The sequence below is a fragment of the Mirounga leonina genome, unplaced genomic scaffold (assembly GCF_011800145.1).
Source record: "Mirounga leonina isolate KUSES-001 unplaced genomic scaffold, KU_Mleo_1.0 Mir_127, whole genome shotgun sequence".
Classification (NCBI taxonomy): domain Eukaryota; kingdom Metazoa; phylum Chordata; class Mammalia; order Carnivora; family Phocidae; genus Mirounga; species Mirounga leonina.
In genome coordinates this window covers 11123237-11145830 of record NW_023270316.1, presented here as the reverse complement: position 1 = coordinate 11145830, position 22594 = coordinate 11123237, and the positions used below count along the sequence as shown (strand labels likewise).

At 39.1% G+C, this 22594-nt stretch overlaps 1 protein-coding gene and 1 non-coding gene across 4 annotated transcripts in view; one reads left to right on the top strand and one right to left on the bottom strand.

Annotated features, from left to right (window-relative positions):
• PCCA (propionyl-CoA carboxylase subunit alpha) overlaps positions 1-22594 on the top strand; it is a 402470-nt gene that overhangs the window by 76600 nt on the left and 303276 nt on the right. The window lies entirely within an intron of this gene.
• On the bottom strand, positions 434-541 carry LOC118009693. The gene has a single exon (XR_004678983.1). It is a non-coding gene; the product is annotated as a U6 spliceosomal RNA (small nuclear RNA).

Below are 22594 nucleotides of genomic sequence, written 5' to 3'. Positions count from 1 at the left end.
CTGCTTCTCCCTCTCCCTCTGCTGCTCCCCCTGCTTGTGCTCTCTTGCTCTCTCTCTGTCAAATAAATAAGTAAAATCTTAAAAAATATATATATACCATTTTAGGTAAAATGTAGAAATGTTAAAATTGTATAGTCCCCTTCCCCTCTCTTTCCATCAGCATTCTCTGTTACCATTGTCATGTGTATTTCATCTGCATATATTATACATTCCATGGGAAAATGTCATAATTTTTACTTTAAACATGTTTAAGGGGAGTTAGGACATTTCCTTCATTAATGACTCAAATATCAATCCCTTGAAATTAAGATTTTCATTTTGCTCTATTTTCAGGGTACCTTGAAGAAATTATGATTTATTTTTGTCTTCCATTATATACATATTTAATGTGGTATATCATATATAACATAGAATTACCTGTTTCACCATTTAAAAAAATTTGGAATGCTTTATGAATTTGCATGTCATCCTTGTGCAGGGGCCATGCTAATAATCTTCTCTATCCTCCCAATTTTAGTATATATGGGGCCCTTTTCACCATTTAAAAAAAATTTGAGGAGCACCTGGGTGGCTCAGTCGGTTAAGCATCTGCCTTCAGCTCAGGTCATGATCCTGGGGTCCTATGATTGAGCCCTGCTTTGGGCTCCCTGCTCAGTGGGGAGCCTGCTTCTCGACCTCTCCCTCTGCCTCTCACCCCTCTGCGCTCTCCCTCTCCGCTCTATCTCAAATAAATAAATAAAAATCTTTAAAAAAAAATCTAAAAAATTTTTGAGAGAAGGTGAGTGAGTGCCTTAACGGGCGGCCTGGCGGGGGAGGGAGGAACAGAGGGAGAGAGAGAATCCCAAGCATGCTCCCTGCTGCTGAGCGTGGAGCCTGAAGCAGGGCTTGATCCCAGGACCCTGAGATCATGACCTGAGCCCAGATCACTAGTCAGACACCCAGGTGCACCCCTTTTCACCATTTTTAAGTGTACAATTCAGTGGCATTAAGTACATTTATAGTGTGCGGCTATCTCTGCTATTCATGTCTGGAGATGTTTCATCATCCCAAACTGAAACTTTGCATCCATTAAACAGTAACTCTCTGTCACTGCCACCCATACCCCTGGTAAGGTGTGTTTTACTTTCTGTCTTTATGAATTTGTCTATTCTAGGTAACTCTTATAAATGGAATCATAGAATATTTTACCTTTTGTGTCTGGCTTATTTGAGCATAATGTTCTCAAGCTTCATCCATGTTGTAGTGTATGTCAAAATCTCATTGCTTTCTAAGTCTGATAAAGTCCATGGTATGGCTGTATCACATTTTTATCTGCCATCTGTTTGATTGTCACCCAATTTGTACATGAGTAGAAGGCAGAAATCATGCTTTTTAATTCTTTTGTATCACTGAAGCTTTCAGTAGATGCTTGTTAACTATTCAGTAGGTGAGAGAAGTTGCTGAATTAAAACTTGGAATTCTGGAAATAAATATAGAAAGTGCACATTGAGAAACTTCCCTGTGTTTTTAGGTTGCAGTGCTATTTTTAATTTATAGTAACTTTGTGATCTCTTAAGGTTGAATTTCATCTATTTATTTGTGTATAACATCTAAACTTAGAATTCAGTAGGAAGGATTTTTGTTGTTGTTCTAGTGAAAGTAATAGATTGAAGATTTTGTCAGATTAAATGAAGTACATTAATTATCACTGTTACATATAGTTATTGCCTCAGATACATTCTAAAATTAAACTTTTAAGTGCATCCTTTCTAAAATGGGCAAAGAAGCAGAAATAATGAGATGATTGTGGGGTTTTGTTTTTGGACTGGACCTTACCTAAGATACTGTTACAGGGCTCCTGAGGTGCCATATTGAAGCATAGTATGTGATATGCTAATTTGCCAACCAAAGAGTGTTCTCTTCTTGTGGATGCACAGTTCCCAACATACTTATGGCGTATTTGTTTGAATCCTGTGTATATTTTCTTAGCTTTTTATTTAGTTCTTCACATACTCATTGTTTGGTTCTGAGCTCCCTAAATTTGAGAAATGCTGTGCCAAAAGGTAACTGGGTGGCCTTTTTAGAGAAGGTAGTACCCAAAAATCTCTCTGAATGGGTGACCGTTAAGCTGAGATGCCATGGGAGAAGAGCATCCTAGTCAAAGAGCAAGATTTCTTTTACTACTCTTCCCCTCCCTGCTTCGGCATTCTTTTCTGGCCTTATAATTACGTGTCATGTCAAGGACCTTTACTTACTCATCTCTGAATTCCTGTTGTTTACCACTTTACTTACTAGTCATAAATAATTCTTTGCCAATTTTAATGGAATTGTTTATATATATTTCCATATATGAGAGAAACTTTTGGAAAGAGGCTTAATCTCCTTGCTGCTCACATCAAGCTCATTTGAAATACAGTTTTACTTTTAGAAATAACAAATATTTATTAGGGTCTATTTCCTAGTTTACATGAAAAAAATCTTTTATTGGATATCTATATATGACTGTAGGTATAATACGGTTTTGTCTTCTGTACATATTAATGGTAAGTTAGTTTTGCAGTCTTTATGCTTTGGAGTTATAACTTGGGCCTATATTTATCAGTGAAGTATATACAGACTGCCTGTGGTTTTTATAATCATTCCTGCTATAACTATTGTTTATCACACCATTTAAAAGCAAAAGCTATTTATTTTTAAAGATTTATTTATTTTTTTAGAGAGCGAGCTAGTGCGAGCATGAACTGGGGTGCGGGTAGAGGGAGAGAGAAAAACTCAAGCAGACTCCCCACTGAGTGTGGAACCCAATGCGGGGCTTGATCTCTTGACCCTGAGATCATGACCTGAGCAGAAACCAAGAATTAGACGCCTAACCGCCTGAGCCACGTAGGTTCCCCAAAGCGAAAGCAATTTTAAAAGTGAATAGTAGAGAAAGATGAAAGGAAATAAGGAATCTAGGTAAAGTAAGAGTATAGGGAACAAGATTGATTGTGACCACGATACAAATGGATGAGATTTCTACCAGTGGATGAAATTTCTGCCTTTAGCAGGTTGTTAACTTGTTTTGAGTAGTTATTGTGTGCCAGGTGCGATGCCAAGCACTCTACATGTACTAGCTCCATTTGCTTTTTATTTTTAAAATTTTAAATTAAAAAAATTTTTTCTTTTTTCCTTTAGAGAGGGAGGCTGGGAGGGGCAGAGGGAGAGGGAGCGTCTTAAGTAGGCTCCACACCGAGCGTGGAGCTGGACGCAGGGCTTGATCTTACAATCCTGAGATCATAACGAGCTGAAATCAAGAGTCCGATGCTTAACGGACTGAGCTACCTAGGCGCCCCTCCATTTTCTTTGTGTACCTGCCCTGCAGGTGGATAGTTCTGTTTTCACTTTATAGATGTAAGAAGTAAAAGGAAGGTGTGTGTAAGCAAGTTCAAGGTCAGACAGCTATTAGTGGGGGGCAAAGACTGGAATGCAGGCTTACCTACAGTCCTGTAGCTGCCTAACTACTACTGGCCTATGCTCCCTCTGAAGGAGAGATTCTACAACTTGTTGCAGAACAAAACAAAATAAAACCTTAAATTGTTTTCAACTTTTTTCCTCACCCATCATTATTTTTTCCCCTGTAAGGCTATAATTCTATAATTATAACAAGTTAAGCCTCTTGGTATCTTTAGCTTGTAGAACATTTTCAGACCTCAAGGGACTCTCTAAAGAGTTGTCTGTAAAAGTTCAGGTTTCTTGGGGCTCCTGGGTGGCTCAGTGGGTTAAGCGTCTGCCTTTGGCTCAGGTCATGATCCCAGGGTCCTGGGATCGAGCCCCGCATCGGGCTCCCTGCTCAGTGGGGAGCCTGCTTCTCCCTCTGCCTGCCGCTCCCCCTGCTTGTGCTCTCGCTCGCTCGCTTGCTCTCTCAAATAAATAAATAAAATCTTCGGAAAAAAAAAAGTTCAGGTTTCTTCCCTAAAAGCCAGAAGTGGGAAAAAGAAGCAGATGAAATAAGCAGACAAGCACAGAGCAGAAGAAAGAGAGCAGTGGAAGGCAGTAATGGCGGTTTGTAGTAGAGTCCGCAGTGTGGTCGCTCCGGCTGCAGGCTGAGGCAGCTACAGCAGTGCCAGCAACACACATTGTGGGGGACTCACCTTCCAGATGCCTTGGCCGGGGTAGTTTCAATGAGTGGGGTGTAGGGGCAGGAGTAGCCTGAACAGGATTTGGTAGAGGTTAAAAACAGTAATGGGGCTGATGAGCTGCAGATGCTAAAATATATGAACTAAGGAGTAAGAAGAGCTAGAAGATAAAACAGTTCTCTGGGGTGCCAGAAAAGTGACCAGGAATGCAGACATTCATATTCTTTTTTTTTTTTTTTTTTTAAGATTTTTATTTATTTATTTGACAGAGAGAGACACAGCGAGAGAGGGAACACAAGCAGGGGGAGTGGGAGAGGGAGAAGCAGGCTTCCCGCTGAGCAGGGATCCCGATGCGGGGCTCGATCCCAGGACCCTGGGATCATGACCTGAGCCGAAGGCAGACGCTGAACGACTGAGCCACCCAGGCGCCCGACATTCATATTCTTTAGAAGGTGGACAAATGTATTTATCCCCTGTGCAAATTACTTGGATCAGTTTACATTTTCTTTAAAATGAAAGAAAGTCAAAGCTGCTGGACTTACGATATATAGGCAGGTATACTTCTGAGTAAGAGAAGACCTTGCTAAATGGGACTCTGATAGCAGGAGGGGGAGTATTTGGGTTCCTAGTGAACTAATGATTCTGTTTTTTGGGGGATTGTCAAATATATGAAAAGTGTTTCCTATGTGTTTTTTTCTCACTCTTTATATGCTCTTGTGGTATCATTACCTCTAATTTATACATGAAGGAACTGAATCAAATACAATAATTTTGCTGGGACGCCTGGGTGGCTCAGTCGGTTAAGGACTCTTGGTTTCGACTCAGGTCATGATCTCAGGGTGGTGAGATGGAGCCCTACCTCGGGCTCTGTACTGAGTGGGGAGTCTGCTTGAGATTCTCTCTCTCTCTCTCAAATAAAATAAATAAAATCTTAAAAAAAAATGGGGTGTGTGTGGGGGGGCGCCTGGGTAGCTCAGTCAAAGTTAAGCATCTGATTTCTGCTCAGATCATGATCTCAGGATCCTGGGATGGAACCCTGTGTTGGGCTTCCTGCTCAGTGGGGAGACTGCTTGTACCTCTCCCTCTGCCCCCCCCTCCCCGCTCATGCTCTCTCTCTCTCAAAATTAAAAAACAAACAAACCAAAATTTCCTAATCACATACTAGTAGGTGATCAGTTCTTTTGGTTGAAGTCTATTCTTTCAAACCCTGAGGGTCGTAAAAAGGTGGTTTAACTGCACAGATTGTATGGAAAACTAAAATTTAGTCAGAAAAAAATATTTTTTTAGTGTGTGTGCTATTTATTGTGATTAATTTTGGGGTGGGGCTTTAAGCATCTGGCATACTTTTTAGGTCATCAGAGAAAGATAAAATTATATTCCAACGTTAATATTACAAGTGCTTACTTACTGTATTCTTTAGAAAAATGTCACACAGTAACTCAAAATAGCAAATTAACATGTTAATGATACCTTCATTCCATCGCCCCTTATTTTGAAATTTTAATTATTTTTTTTAAGTAAGCTCTATGTCCAACATGGGGCTTGAACTCATGAGCCTAAGATCAAGAGCGGCCACCTCCTACTGACTTAGCCAGCCTGGTGCCCCTGAAAACCATAATTTATTTCAAAAGTTAATAATAGATACTAGATGTCTGTTCACATTTCATTTTAGGTTTTTCTATTATAAATTGCAGATGATATTATGGTGAACAGGCTAATATTTTGAGCGCCAATAAATGAGGCCTTGCTCATGTATAGCAAATATTTTGTTTATTTTGAGACCTAAATCATTAGTTTATAGGATAATTTTTTTCTTTCTTTTTTTTTTTTTTTTTTTAAGATTTTATTTATTTGTTCATGAGAGATAGAGAGGCAGAGGCAGAGGGAGAAGCAGGCTCCCTGCGGAGCAGGGAGCCCGATGTGGGACTCGATCCCAGGACCCTGGAATCATGACCTGAGCTGAAGGCAGACGCTTAACCGACTGAGCCACTCAGGCATCCCTAGGGTAATTTTTTTCTTGACAAGCTTCTAAACTTTTCAGAGTCTTGCCGTGTCCCTGGTGAGCTTTAGATCACTAAGTCCAAATTTGTTGACTGACTAATGAAGAAACCAATAATTTAGTATGTTGATTTTTCTTTTTCTTTCTTTTCTTTTTAGATAACCAGAGATCTTATTTTCATTCTTAGGAAATTGAAGTCAGGATGGCTTTGAAACAGGTTGCACAAATCTTAACCAAAGCTGACCACGTTGACAATCATGTTTTGCACAATATTTTTACTTGAGGAAGGGTAGATAGACATTTTGCGTTTGTCTTAGCTTTTCGGTCCCTGAGGTATTAAAAGTAGTGACAGGGCTGCTCTGTTACTGTTCTGCAGCTAGCTCCTTTAATTGATGTTGAATTGTGGCTTTCCCTGCGCATAGGGTTAAGTAAAAGGGCTGCAGTCTTCCAGTGAGCATTTTCCTTTAATGTGCTCATTAGTGGTGGCAAGTCCAGGTTTCAGCACATGCCAGTAATTTACATCTCATTGCTGAGTGGCTGCCCTTGTTCAAGAGTTGTTTCTAAGCCCGATGAATATATATTGGGAATAAACAGAGTAGAAGAATTGAAAGCCAAATACCCTGCCAGGCCTTTCCGTTGGTTCTGAAGCTTCCAGTGGATCTCTGATTAGCAATGCATGAAGCAGGATGAAAATGCAAAGATGAGGCCTACAGAAGTTGTTCCAGGTAGACTATCCCCTTAAATCCCCTTTTTGTGACCACCTTTCCATTTCCTCTTCCCCAGATTCTTCACTCAAGGCAGACTTTCTGTTAAAGTAAAAATACTCTGTTAGACCTAGGAAGTGAACAGAGAATCAACCTGGTTCCTTTACCCCTTCTAACTATTAAGGGAAGTCTGATTGTTATGCAATGAATCCACAGAAGCAAAGGGCTTGATCGGCTTTACAGCTCCTAGGGACCCCATTATTGTGATTGGGATCTTTGTGGTGATTCCTTCTGGGATTCATTTTTCCCTCTTTGCCTGATTGGTACCAGCTTGTTCTGGCTTTTGAACGCTTGCATAGATCATTAAAGGGTAATCTGTGGAGGCTGTGGTCAGTGTTCCTGGACATAGGGACAGACTCCGTGTTAATGTTGTCTTTGAAATTGGGGTGTTGGGGAAGATCCACAAGATTTCTTTTGGAGAAAAATTTGATATATTATAATACAGCATTTTTAGAACTCAGCATTTTATTACAAGTTACTTCGTGCATAGAGGAAACACTAGCCTGGCTATCTTTAGGAGATTAAAAATGTGCTGCTAATTCTTTTTACGTTTTAAGTTTACTTTCATATATATTGAAATCTGAGTTGTAAGAATGTAGGTATTAATATTGCCAGTTGGGTGTGTTTCATGATCTGGCATCCGTTTATCTACTTACTTTTTTTTGTGCTGCTTTCCAAAACATTGAATTTAAGAAGTTTTGTTCACCATTCATGGTTAGAATCAAAAGTGAATGAATTTATGACTGACTCCAGTATTAAAAGACATTGGAAAACATGAGTACTCAAAGTCGGATTATTATTATTTTATGGTAAATTCAAGTTGGATGTGATTGAGCTTTTGAATCATTTAAGCATGAAGGTATGTTAACCACAGTTTATTAAATCTTTTCGTTTTCATTAGCTCGAGTTTTAATAGAGGAGCAACATGGTTTTGAAATTTTTTATATGTATGAAGGTCAAGATGAGAATCTTGAGAAGAGTAATTTAGTAGTGTTCTGATCAGTACTTGAAGCCTTTGCAAAAATGTAACAATAAATGTACTTCTAGAGGACTACTTGAAACTATTCTTTCTGGATGCCTGCCAGATCAAACCCCATGGGATTAAGTTTTGGAAAATCACTTGCAAATTTGTGGGGGTGTCAGTGACTTTGAGTATTTAACTGTCTAAATTGTCATCTACGTGTGTTCTGTCTGTGCATTGGGTAAAAAAAATTAGAAGTTTGTCAGCCAGTTAGAATTAAAGGTGACATCTGCTTTTAATTGGTGTTTTATTTTCTTCCAAGTCAGGAAAAATTCAGTAAGACATGAATTATCAAATTTTGCAAGGCTAAGCAACTTGTCAAGTGACAGTAAGCACTACCTTGAGCACTGGGTACAGATGGGAAGTGTTAAAATGTTGATTAATCGTCCCAGTTCTGATTATGGTTTTAGAAGGCTAAAGCCTGTGTAACCATTGCCAGCTTTCTAGTATCAGAATAGCATTCATTTGTTAATTTTGTAGGCTTTTTTCAATTACTGGCAAATTGCCTCTCGTATAATGAGCATTTGAATAGTTTTAGTGATACTTGGTTAGTAGACTTAGGGTCAGATAAAGAAATGTAGAATTCCTCTGTTTCCCAGGTCCATTATTTATTTAGTAAACACCTTAGTTCCATTCTTTTTAGTAAAAAAAAAAACAAACTGAAAAAAATCTAAAAGTGAGCTTTAAGATGCTATTCTTTTACACACACCCATGATGTGTTGAGAAGGGTGTATCTGTTTGAATCTTGGCAAAGGAAGCCTTGCCTGGCCCCCTGTTGAAAAAGAAAATCGATTATTTCTGTTTTTACCATTTCCAAGCCATTTTAAGATATAAAACATAAATCAGTTCCTTCAAGAAGAGCATGTAAAAAATAGCTCAAGACTTCAGACATTCTCAGAGCTTAAAAAAAAAAAAAAGTCCCAAGGAAATATTCCCATCATACTGATTACATTTTAATTTTCTTGTTACTGAAAATTTGAGCATGGTACTAAGTGGTCTCTTTATGTATAAAGTGTGTCTTTAAAAATTTCACTGTGAAGGAGATACTCTTTTCCTGCTAATTGTTAAATAAAAGTAGAGATTCTCCTTTCCCTATTTGAATAGATCTGCACTGTAGAGGTAGAATTCTGTTTTTTTAAAAGTGGTTAGTACTTGAAGCAACATTTCTTAGATTAGGTTCTTTTTTTTTTAAAGATTTTATTTATTTATTTGAGAGAGAGAGCACACGAGAGGGGGGAGGGTCAGAGGGAGAAGCAGACCCCCTGCCGAGCAGGGAGCCCGATGCGGGACTCGATCCCGGGACTCCAGGATCATGACCTGAGCCGAAGGCAGTCGCTTAACCGACTGAGCCACCCAGGCGCCCTTTAGATTAGGTTCTTAATATTACCAGACTTCAGTTGCATTCAGGTCTTGTTTTTTGTTGTCCACTTCTGAATATCTGATAAATGTTTTATGTAGTAATACGTTCTTCCTACCAGAAAACATTGGGTTATTTAATTTGATTCATAAAATTTTCCTGTTCAGTTACTTGGATACTGTGTAGATTTTATTTCAACTTAAAAAGTAGACAAGATGCTTATGTAAATTCACTTAATAATTTTACATATAGTTGGTAAGTAGCATCTTAAACCCAGGAGCCAAGTTTAGCAGTTCTACCATATTTTTAGAAAATAGTAGAGAAATAGAAAATTTAGATTTTCTAGCTTAACTATACAAAACATTTTGATGCCTGATAACTTCAGGATTCATTGCCCCTGTACATTTTTCAAGTTACTTGCTTTTCAATGCGTAAGGCTTTAATTTACTGCCTACTGACACCCCCCAGATGGTGTTTTTCAGAGTTCTGAGAGTGGACTACTATAGCTGCCCTTATAAGCGCTGGTTTGGGTTGCTGGCACAGTCTCTCCTAAGATGGCCCAGATCTAGAAGGATGGGAGGTTCTGGCAACATCTACCGGGCAAATGTTTTTAGATATATTTTTTTAGGTACAGAATTACTGTTTTCTACAGTATTTTTTGCTTCTTTGAATCCTGTTTTTTTTTTTTTTAAAGATTTTATTTATTTATTCATTAGAGACAGAGAGAGAGAGGCAGAGGGATAAGCAGGCTCCCAAGGAGCAGGGAGCCCGATGCGGGACTTGATCCCAGGACCCTGAGATCATGACCTGAGCCCAAGGCAGACGCTTAACCATCTGAGCCACCCAGGCGCCCTCTTTGAATCCTGTTTTAATGCCTATTTATTTTAAGAAGTAACTTAGACACAAGATTTAACAGCTTTTTTTTTTTCCCCTATTGTTAACTTAGATTTTTGTCTGTAAGGTATTTTTCTTTACCTTGAATTTTACAGAATAATAATAAAGTTAAATATTTGTATCCTGAAGTAATAAATTGCTTCTGTAAATAACTGATTTTTAAAAGTCAAATTTATATGCTGATAAAAACTCCTGTTTTATTTTTTTAAATTTAAATTTTGTTAGTTAACATGTAGTGCAGTATTGGTTTCTGGAGTAGAATTCAGTGATTCATCCAGTACATGCAACACCCAGTGCTCATCACAACAAGGGCTCTCCTTAATACCCATCACCCATCTAGCCCATCCCCTACCCACCAAAAACTGTTGAATAACATCTCATGTGCATTCTTTTAGAGATGCTCAATGACTTTCGTGTTCTCCTTTTATGCTTGCTGTGTTTTTAAGGAATAAGAGAAAGTTTGATATATGTATTTTACTGAAAAGAAGACTAAAACCTACAGCTGGTATTTGAATTGGGGCAATAATTTACTTTTTTGGCCCCGAATGCTCTCATGGTCTTTTAGGAAACTGAGAATCCTGATAGACTTGGCTGGTTAATCATTTCTGTGTTTTCAGTTCAGTTTGGTTACTAATATTTGACTTGTTCTTGCTTCTCTTTGCCTGTAGCATGCGGTTCCTATTTAGATTACCAAGCTTTCTTTATCATGTGATCCTGTCACTCTCTTGACGGTTGATGGGATCAGGGATTAGTGTCTGACCCAAAGGCTGTGCTCTATAGAGGGGTCATAGTTTAGGGGGTGTGTGTCGGGGGTGGGGTAGGGGTGGACGTGGATGTGGATATGTATGTGGTGGGGGTCATGGGTGGGGGTGGGGTGCAGAGAAGGTTGTGACACTTGAACTGAAATAACAAAGATGAGAAGGAGCAGGCAGCATGTGAAGATCCAGGGCAAGACCTCTCCACACAGAGGGAATGGCAGGTGTAAGTGTCCTGAGGCAGGAATGAGATGAGCGTGTGGCTTGAGAGAAAGAAGCGGGTGTGGTAGGAGAATAATGAATGAGGAAGCATGTGGTAGAGGTTGGAAAGGTAGGCTCAGGGCAGATCAGTTGGGCCATCATCACAAGCTGGGATTTTCATCCGTGTGGCATTAGGAAGCCACTGGGGGGAATTAAAGCATGTGATGACATAATGTGATGTACTCTTTTATTACTGTAAGAAGAGTGCATATCAAATTGAAGAATAATGTGATTAACAGTTATGATAATGAGTAGAAGAAATTTAAATTCCGTACTGAATATAACAAACAGTGTTGTAGAAGTAGGTAAAGTCTCATACCTGCCCACCTTCAGATGCTCTCAGGACACAGCTCTGTGAAATCAAAGCTATCTTCTAATTTATACTTTGCAAATCATGGACTTTTCAGTAAGCCACACCCTTACCATCAAAGGTACATCTAATACCAAGAATCACTCATCTTCCCACAATGGTTTATTTCCCCAAGTCCAGATTATTCAATCTTTTTTTTTAAATTTTATTCTTATGTTAATCCCCATACATTACATCATTAGTTTTAGATGAAGTGTTCCATGATTCATTGTTTGTGCACAACACCCAGTGCTCCATGCAGAATGTGCCCTCCTCAATACCCACCACCAGGCTAACCCATCCTCCCATCCCCCTCCCCTCTAGAACCCTCAGTTTGTTTTTCAGAGTCTATCGTCTCTCATGGTTTTGGTTATTCAATCTTGAAAAACACTCCAGTTAGACAGCTCTTGGGAACATTTGACCTTCAAGTCCCAAGAGCACTTAGCGGCTAGGTGTGGGTACAAGGGAATATATGGCATTCCAGTTTAAGGTGGCCGCTTGAAGTTCTGTATCCTTTGATAGCTTCCCGCCAGTGTTAATTACTGATCTGCTTTGGTTTTCTGTCTGGCTAGCAGGTGATCGTTATCCCACACAGACACACTTAAATAAATGCTTGTATATGTCAGGTGTGCACGTGCGCAGGCACTCTCCCATTGTAGTGGACAGTTAGCTTGTCCAACGCCTTTTCTCCCATGCGTGATTTAGTTAAGCCAGTTATGATCACCTTATCTTCCCTGACAATTACTGATTTAGGGATGAGTCAGTGAAGGCTTAAGCCAGTTTGGGGCAATGAAGCATGAGAAGCTTGAGATTCCTTAGGAGAGAAACCTGCTCATTCTAAGCTTTAGCACCAATGTGCCTCTTTCTCCCCCCCCCCCCCCCTTCTCCTCTCACACATTTTGTGAAGAAGAGAAAGCTTGGTGCTGCTGACAGCCATTATTGTGATCATGAGGATAGCTAGCAGAATGGGGGTTAGATCCAAGAGAATGGCAGAGAAATCAAGAACTGTGAGATGTACTTTTAGAAGGATTTCTGTCCAAAAGGTTGGTGGGGGTGTATGTTGGGTGAGGGGAGAGTAGGGATGTTTATGCTAGACACTGAGGAACTAAGTTAAAAAATAGAGTACAGAACTTGCTTTTCGAGGAAACTTATTTATGGGTATTGGCTTTTGATTTGTTTGAAGACTTTTATGCATTGGATTTAGGGACTGAAAAAATACTCTGTTATTAATATTTAGTGAAAATTGGAAAAAACCAGAGGTTAAAGAATTTTAACCCTTCCTTATTAGGAAACCAGTCTCAGGACTGTGAGTTGCTTTAATAATGTTGCCAGGCAGCCAGAACTATCTGCATATCATACATGGGTGTGTTGAGAGATCCAAGAGTTAGAAGATAGGTAGGCTTGAGGAAAGTATTAGAAACAGACTAGCCAGCTGTTAGCTTTTGTATCTCTGCTTTTGCTTCTTTCTTTAAAATCTTTCTGCATGCCTGTCTACTTTCATCCTCTGCTTCTCTGCTTGCATGGCCCAGTGGAACATGCCAAAAATCATAGCTCCTGAGCTTAGGTGTTTTAGGTCTTGCATCCTGAAAAGAGGAAAGCTGCATTTTTCTTTCTTTCCTTATTCCTAGGAAAGGGACTATGATGGATGTAATTTGGGTTAGCTGCTTTTTGCGCCAGTCGTCTGTGTTCAGGGGCAAGATCATATAATTCAAAAGGGCTGCAGCTGAGGGGTCTTTTGCCGTGGTTGGGAAAAGGACAGTTCAGGAAAGTTCTGAGCTGGCTAAGTCTGCCACAAAATGTTTGTTGTTACCCCCTAATTACAGGGCAGTGTGATAATTTCAGCTATCAAAGCATATCTAGTGTAGGTGCTGCATGGAAGTAGTAGTTAATTCTGGTAGGTTTGGGATTGGGATAGCTGGAGAGAACGTTGTCAAACTTTATATAAGGGGTGTGCGCACGCACGTGTGTGTGTGTGTGTGTGTAAGGATTAGTGAAGAAGAGTATTTTGTATTTGTATAGCTATTGGTTTCCTCACTAGGAATTGACACCTGTTATAAAAGCCCTGTGCCCCTGTAAAGCTCTGTTTCATGACCGTAGCTTTTTTGGAGTTATGAAGTATACATGTAGAAGAAAATCATGAACTTTTTGAGCCAGGAGAAACTTAGAACTTAACTGATTGGTTGGCATATATCTTTTGATGCGGCAGATGCTGGTGAATACAAAGATGAAGAAGGTTCACTACCCTGAAGAAGTTGATAGGGGAGAGATGCAGCAGGGAGGAGGTTAGTTCATCAGAGTGTCATAGATGGCCTTGTGGAGAAGTCAGATGAAAAGATTACTTTTGATTGGGCAGGAGTGTCTAGGGAAGTCTCATGAAGAAGGTGGCATTTCAACTAGGCCTTGAAGACAGATAGCATTTAGGTAGAGAAGATTGTAGAGGAAAAGCATGGACTTACAAAAAGGGAAAGGACATTTCAGGAAGGGGATTGATTTTTTTGGCTCTACCTTTGGAATGAGCTTGGAATCTGACCACTTCTCACCACTCCCAGCACTACCATTAATTCTGGTCACCAGCATCTCTCATCTGCGTCATTGCATTAGCTTCCTACTTGCTGTCCAGGTTTCCATCCTTACCTCCCTCTAGGGTATTCTCAAAACCCAGTCAGAATGATCTGTCAACATGTAAGTCAGATATCAAAGCATTTCTTGGCTAAAAACCAAACCACAAAATACCTTTATTTGCTTCCAATTTCATTCAGAATCAGAGCCAAAGTCCTTCAAGACACCCATCACCCTCCTTGCACCATTCTGACATAATTATTTTACACTCTCTCACTTCCTTTGTTTTAGCTCTTTTTTGAGATATAAGGTACGCTTACAACCTCAGGGTCTTTTCACTTGCTAGTTTGTTTGGTTGGAACACGTTGCCTCCAGATAGATCTTCTTTGGGCCATTATCCAAAGTCATTTTCTCAAAGATGCCTACCCTGACTATCCTAATTAAAATTGCAGGTTACCATTCTCCCACCATCTCATACTCTTAATTCCCATTTCTTAATTTATTTTCCTCTGAAGTATGTATTGCTGTCTGATATATATTTAGTAACCTACACAACCACAGTAGTTTTTTTTGTTTTGATCATTACTGTTTCCTCAGTGCCTAGAACTATATCTGACTCATACATATTTGTTTAATGAGCAAGTAAATGAATAACAGGTGGATTGTCTACCTTTGTGTTTGAGCCATTCATGGAACAGATTTGATACCCTAAGTTCCTCTTAAGTAAGCAGATATTTATAAATGCACAAATCACTTGTATGGCATCTGTGCAAGATAGTTATTCAGCTGGTGCTCATGATTATAATGACTGGAATTTTAAACCCTTTTATCATATAAGCGGTGTTTGGCAAACTTCATCTGTAAAGGGCCAGATAATAAATATTTTAGAATTTGCAGGCCATAGTGTCCCAACTGTTCAACTTGGTTGTAACTGCACAACTCTGCAGTTGCAGTGTGGAAGTCGTCCTAGATGATAGGTAAATGAATGGGTATGGTTGTGTTCTAATAAAACTTTATTTATGGACACGAAAATTAGACTGTTATGTAATTTAACATGTCATGAAAGACTCCCCCCCCCCCCCCCAATTATTTAAAAATGTCCCTTTTTGCGGCGCCTGGGTGGTTCAGTCGTTAAGTGTCTGTCTTCAGCCCAGGTCATGGTCTCAACGGGCCTGGGATCGGGCCCCACATCGGGCTCCCTGCTCGGCGGGAAGCCTGCTTCTCCCTCTCCCACTCCCCCTGCTTGTGTTCCCTCTCTTGCTGTGTCTCTCTGTCAAACAAATAAAATCTTAAAAAAAAAAAAAAAAGTCCCTTTTTAGTTGGATAGGAATTGACTACTGTGGTCTGGGTGTGGTGTTTGAAACAGCTGTGTATCTGTACAAATATATTTAGTCTAGTGCACATTCACTGTCACGTTTGTAAGTACATACTTAGTTATGGCCATTAGAGATTTTGGGAGAATCAAAAAGCACATGGTGCAGTTATCTGTGCTAATGGATGGGGAGTGTAGAGTAATAGGGAAAATAAAATAGGGATGATACAGAAGTAATCTTAGAATGTTTTGTGTAGTTTGAATGTTGTGGGGCCTAATAATCATTTTCAGTAACATTCGATTTACATTCTCTTCAGTGCACATCAGTTGAGAATGTGGATAATGAATTCAGAAATGCTGTGGAGGAATTATTTTCAGAATTAAAAATCTGTGGATTAATTGAAAATTAATTGCATTGGTGAAATATATGTAAAATATAGTAGCTTATGTAAACATTAATGTTATATTTAGAAAATGTCTGGTTTTCCCAGAAAATTTGAATTATGCTCTTAAGAGGCCAGGGGTTCACTCTCCCAGCCCCAAATAGAGTGGGGCAGGACCTGGCAGCCTGGTAGATGTGGGATTGAAGCATCATAGGTTTAAACACACCCCATTCTATGGGTCCTTGATAAATTCATACCTGCTGATTGTTAACGTTTCAGTTTATGGATTAAGTATTATTCTCTGTGATGGAAAAAAAAATTGCAGAAAGAGGGTAAGCATGTAAGAAGGAACCGGAATTATGTCTTAGCATGTTGAGACTAACGTAGGGAAAAGGAATTCTTGGAAAGACGAGTCAAATGGGATCTGTGGAAGAAATGAGGTTTTTAGGCAGATACAGGGATTAATGCTAATTTGAGTCTGTTTGTTTTCATGAAGCTGACCCCAAGGTGGGGGTGTATTTTGTGTGCTGTCTGGATTACCTATGATGTCATCCCAAGTTGTTGCAATAGGAGACTTACATTATTTTAAATAACTTTTAAAAATTTTATTTAGGAAACTACAGATGAGTATGTTTGAAACAATTATCTTACAGATATATCTTGACTATTTAGTAGTACGAACAATGATTATAATTTTTCTGTTTCCCAGTAGTGTAAGATTCTTACTTTAAACTCATAAGGTTACACCTTTCCAGTCTAAGGTAATTTCTATGCTGTCCTCTCATCTAAATAAATAAATAAATGAATGAATGAATGAATGAATGAATAAATGCATGCATGCATGCCCCAGAAATCAATTTACGTGTGGTTAATTTGAAAATTCTTTGTAGATTGGACAACCATATTGGAAAAGGACTGAATCTTTTGAGGGCTTTATTATAGCTAACATAAAGAAGTCAGAAGACTGTATTTTAAATCAGTTGCATCTCATGAGGCATTGATTTCTTGGTAGGCCTTAACTAGGATTTAGCCTCCTCTTAAAATAGCTGGAAATTGCTGGAGACTAATGACTCTTTCGTCATCAGAGCACTGTTTTCTAATTGGTATGGTGGGTGGGCCTTTGTGTTCTATGGAAATGCCTTGGCATGTCATCCCAGCTCATGGATTTCATCCTTGACGGCAGTTTATGTGTTCTGCTCACCTGTCATATTCTCTCTGTTCAGCTTCTCGTGTGGGTATTGAAGCCAAGAATTTAAGAAGACTTTTGAAGTGTATTTGTAATTAAATAGCATTATTAAACCGGAGTTGAAGTCTTTGGTCAAGTAGGGTAACTGCAGTGTCAAAATTGAGCTTCTAAAACCGAAAAACATCCTAAACCACAGAGCTTTATAGCATGAACAGTAGTACTCCAAAAACACGCTTTTTGTTTTGGAACTGAAATATTAAAGGTAATAATAACATGAGTAAACTGTTTAAAATCTGTCAGAAGTATTTCACAGCACATGGCAGTAGAGATTACCCAGGTACATGTGAGGTTTTAAGTGCTGAGTAATTTATCACAAGACATTTTATGATTGGTTTGGGTCTGATCTACTGAAGACATTTCTAGGTCCAGATAAGAATGTCTTCCCTTGGAGTCCCCCCTGGTTGTCCTACTAATAAGGCACTAATAGGCAGAATGAATCTTACTGTCCTGGTAACCAAACCTGCTTTTTGGTTTCATATTTCAGTGGAGTTTTCCGGTGCAAAGAGCTTTATAGTTACCTTTAACTACTCCCCTCCCTTACACTTCCTCATTTATTCATTCTCCCTGAATCCATTGCCAGCTCTCTTGTTAATCCCTGCAGCTTCTCTTACCTCTTTCCCCCCACTAGATCCCACGGCGGCTCCAGTGGCTCCTACGTCCTCCTTCTCACCTGGGCCACTGATCCCTTCATCTCCGTCTCCTCCTCGGAGCGCCGCTGCCTCGCTGACCTTGCAGAGCACTTCCGAACTCTCCAGTGGCTCACCGTTGGCTGGGAGGCTGCATTTGTTCCTCAAGCAGGCCATTCCCCACACTTTCGTTTCTGTCTTTCCATTACCATTCCCTTCTCTGCAGTTTCCAGTACCAGAGGAGATCTGGCTGCTGTATTGCGATAGTCACGTCAAAGAAACTTTGTGTAACATCTGTTCCTCCTGGAGGACAGTGTCTCACTCTTTCTTTGGAAGAAGGCTCACCTTTATTTTAGTCATGTGTCCGAAGGGCAAGCAGCTCTCCACTCGAGCAGGGGTTGGCAGAGGGGAAGGAGCCAATTGAAAGGAAGAGATGAAGGGTGCGGGGGGAAAGGTGGGTTTAGCCTCTTCAGGAAGGGTCTGAGTTAGTTGGGGCGAAGGGGCTAACAGCAGGAGGACCGTCTCTGGAGCGTGGCTCCTGGAACGTGTTAAACCTGTGCACCCAGGAAGGCAGGCGGGAGCCAGCCAGCAGTTGTTTAACGGACTTCCAGTCTTTCACACTTATGTAGCAGCTTCCCATGGGTCCCCTCTGGCCTTTGTGCTTTGCATTTATCAATTCATTGGACCCTCACAGGTTCAGAAAGAGGCACAGAGTGGTTAAGTAACTTGTCAAAGCCCAACCAGGTAGTTCATGGTAGAATTGGAGTTCTGGCAGGCTCCACAGTCCCTGTGCTTAACTGTTATACTCTATTGCTTCTTTTTTTTTTTTTTTAATTTATTTTTTTTTTAAGATTTTATTTATTTGCGAGAGAGACAATGAGAGACAGAGAGCATGAGAGGGAGGAGGGTCAGAGGGAGAAGCAGACTCCCTGCCGAGCAGGGAGCCCGATGCAGGACTCGACTCCAGGATCATGACCTGAGCCTGAGCTGAAGGCAGACGCTTAACTGACTGAGCCACCCAGGCGCCCTAAGGAAAAGATATTAAAAAATCTGTTAAAACTGTGAGTTGTCTTACAACATAAGATACTACTGTGGAATTCTAGAATAAAGTGAAGACTTTCTAACTTTGTAAACAAACTAGAAGCTGAGGACCGAAATGTTTATAAAATGGTTTTTAGGATAAAGCAAACCGTAATACAATGCCCTGTAGACAGTATTAAATAAGTAAATTAAAAAAAAAATTACTCCTTTTTCTTTTACTCTCTTTGTTAAACTTAAAAAACTTTCCCACTTAGGGATAAATTAACCTCTATTTGGGTCATTCCACTATATCTTATTGTCACTTTCACTTCATTGCGTCCTTGTTAGTGACCAAACCAAAGGGTGAAAGTAGCAGGTTGGTGGGTTAAAATGTGCTGAGGAGTGTGAGGAATTACTCGGTTGTTCCGGGCAATTTTAATTGGAAATCATGATCTCTGCTTTTTTAGCATTCCATTCAGTATTTTTTTTTTTTTTTTAAGATTTTATTTATTCATTTGAGACACAGAGATAGAGAGAGAAAGAGAATATGAGCAGGGGGAGAGGCAGGCTCCCCGCCCAGACAGGAGCCCGATGTGGGCCTTGATCCCAGGACTCTGGGATCATGACCTGAACTGGGGGCAGACGCTTAACCATCTGAGCCACCCAGGCGCCCTCCATTCAGTATTTGAAATAAGTTTTATAATGTCGGCTATCGTAGAGCCTGGCAATTAAATGTGCCAACAAAAAAGAATATCCCAGCTGTAGGTAGAGCATGCTTTATTCAAACCATATAACTCTTATTTCTATCCAGTGGTGGTATCGAAAACTTGATGTGTTCCAGAAAGCAGTAAATTTAGCAAGGAATATGGGAGGACTTCTGCTTGTAGTAAATTTTAAAAGAAATACATAAATATTTTCAAAGGAAATAGAAAAAGTACATAATTCAGATCATATCCCAGACCAATTTAAAAACATTTAATTAAATTTAGTATCTAATATTTGGACTAAACAAAAGCTCTCTAGCCTTTCACCAGTTTACCACCTGACTATTCTTACTCACTAGTGGCAGTAAATATTAATGGACTGTGAGGAATGAACAGGAAGCTGAGTCACAAGGCATCTGCATTAACATCCCCTCATGCTAATTGAAGTATTATTAAATCTTAATTTTTTTTTACTTATGCTGTAAAATTGCTCATCTAATTTTATAGTTATTATAAGGTATATTCCAAAATTGAACTGGGAAAGTATTCGTTTTCAATCCAAAAGTACCAATTAATTTTAGTATGCGTGAAACATTAAAAATAATTGGATCAGGGAGAAATGAAAGCAGCTCATTTTTAATATCCAGACTGTAGGGATAGAAAATATTTTATGTGATGTGCAAAAGAAGGAAAGTACAACTTCATAACTAATTTCTATGGCCAGTTTACATAAGGAGAACCTTAGCAACACATACAAATTTAAATGTGAAGCTTCTTTCTTTGTCCTTTAAAGTATGCATTCTAAAAGAAAAACTTTAAAATTTGTACCTGCATTTTTAATGAAAGCATTATTACCATATAAATTGATTTCTTGAAAATGCCAGGTAGCTCAGTGATACATTTGATAATTTCATCTGAGAAAATTTAGTGTCATTGAACTGATCATCAGTATTTTGCCAATGTATTTTTTTTTAATGTTCTAAATATTAAAACTAGAATATCTTTAAAGGAGGGAGGCTAAGATTCATCCCAACATCTGACTTTTTTAGTTCACTTTAATTTTCTCGATGTGATTGCCAAGGAAATTATTGAATTCATTTTCTCTGGGTGTCTTTTCTATTGCTTTTCTTTGATTCTTTCCATTGCAACCAGCCTGAGATTTTACATGATAAAGGAAATCTGTGGAACTAATCCTAGAAACCTCTTTCTGTTTTCTCACGTAACACCTCCAGGCACAGAAAAAACAGAATACTTCATTTGCATTCTTAAACATTAGGAACTTAGAATGAGTCTTTCAGCTGGAAATGTTATTGCATCTACATCCCCCCCCCGCCCCCAAGGAAAAAAAGGTTAACAGCCCACTCAGGTTTATCTGAACTCATCTCTTTTTAGTGTCCTGGTCTGCACTAACTAAGAGTGTGATCAGTGAAGCTTAAGTGCCCAGCGTCTTCTTTACAATCAGTTAGACTCTGGAAATAGGTATCAGTGCTGATTACAAGGAAATAAAAAGAAGAATTCAGATTTGCACAAAAGAGATGGCGAAAACTGACAAACTTTAATCTTCTGAAATGGAAAGAACATTTCCAAAGTTAATATAGAATATAGTAATGAGAATTAAAAAAAAATAGAATATCTCCCTATGAGCTTGAAAACTTTATTTACCCCAAAAGTAGAAAGATATTCAGAGATTTATAGTTTATTTCAATGGCTTTTATTAAATTAAAAAGTACCCAAAAACCTTTTGTTTGCTCCAAGTACCTTTGTCAGAAACCCAAAACATTTAATAAAAGAAATTTAACCATTTTCAGACTTAGTAATAGCTGAAAAGTAGAAATGGACATCATTCCACTGTCAGATATTAGAAGTAGAAAGTGTTCTGTTGCTGTAATGCTCACTTCCTGTGAATGAAAAACAGGTTTTTATATGTAACTATATTCCTCAACTAGAAAACTGACTTCTGCCAATTGTTACAGTGGGGACAGTTACTACTATTTCATTTCCCTAACTAAATATTGTACATGGCTGTCATCTGGAAGTAATAATATTGCTTGAGTGCACTGTGCCAAGTAGACACTTAATACAAAATATGCACTAGACCGAATGAAATCCAGATACTGGTAATATTGAAAGAGAAAGACACAGATTCCTTTGGCTAAATTAAGTCACAGCATACACAGTGCTCTGTAAGGTAAATACAGTTTGTAAGTATGTCATTAGATTTCATTTGATCTTACAGTTAGCGTCCCAAACAAATGAACAAACTGTGCTGGTTTATAAGTTTTTATTTAGAATTCTAGAATGAAACCTTTGTCTCCCCTCTACCACCCACCCACATTAACAGTCAAATACCTTAATGTTCTTATCCCAGTGAGTCACATAATTTGGGTTCTAAATTCACAGTGAGCTGACTGGCACTTCAAAGAAAGTGATTCCTGTAAATGTAGGGGGTTGGAGGCCGATGGCACCCTTTTCTAGGGTTCTGCACCTCCTCTTGATTGATACCCCACAGTCTGTATGGAGGAAACAGAATTAGGATTCGGTTTCCAGTCTTCTCTAATCCTGCGCTGTCCCGCTGCACCGCCAGCTGGTAGTGGTGGGAGTGCTCACCCCCACCTCGCTCCTGTCTGCTCAGATCCAGCTGCTGGTTTCACTCCAGAAGTTGGTGTGGCCACTCTGAAATCATTTTCAAGATCTTTATTGTAAAATAAAAGAGAGAAACTATGCAAAACAAATGTGTGGCTTACTTAAGGTAAATAATCTTGTAGTCACTGCTTAGGTCTAGCTATTAGACATTTGCCCTGAATCTTGTCCATGTGGCCCGTCTCAGTCCTGTTCTCTGATCTCTCGCTATTCATAACCACTACTTGACTTTTATAATAATCCTTTTCTTGCATTTTAAAATAATTTTATTGTCCAAATGTGCATCCCTAGAAACTATGGTTTGTCTGGTCTATTTATTTTGAACTTTGCCTTTTAAATTTCTCTTAATCCACAGGTTTTCTTTTCAGACTTCTCTTTTCCTTACACTTCTGTTGAAGAACCTTGGGTTATTGACTTGTAGAATTTCTGTCCATCTTGACTTAGTTGATCGGGTGCTCATGGTACAAGTCAGGGTTTTCCTCCATTCTTGGCATTTTCTGCAAATTGGATTCCGACACGTGGATTCAGAGATGGGATCAGATTCAGGTTCGGATGCCTTTGGTCAAGACTGTAGGAGGCACATAGTGTCTTTTTTTTTTTTTTTTTTTTT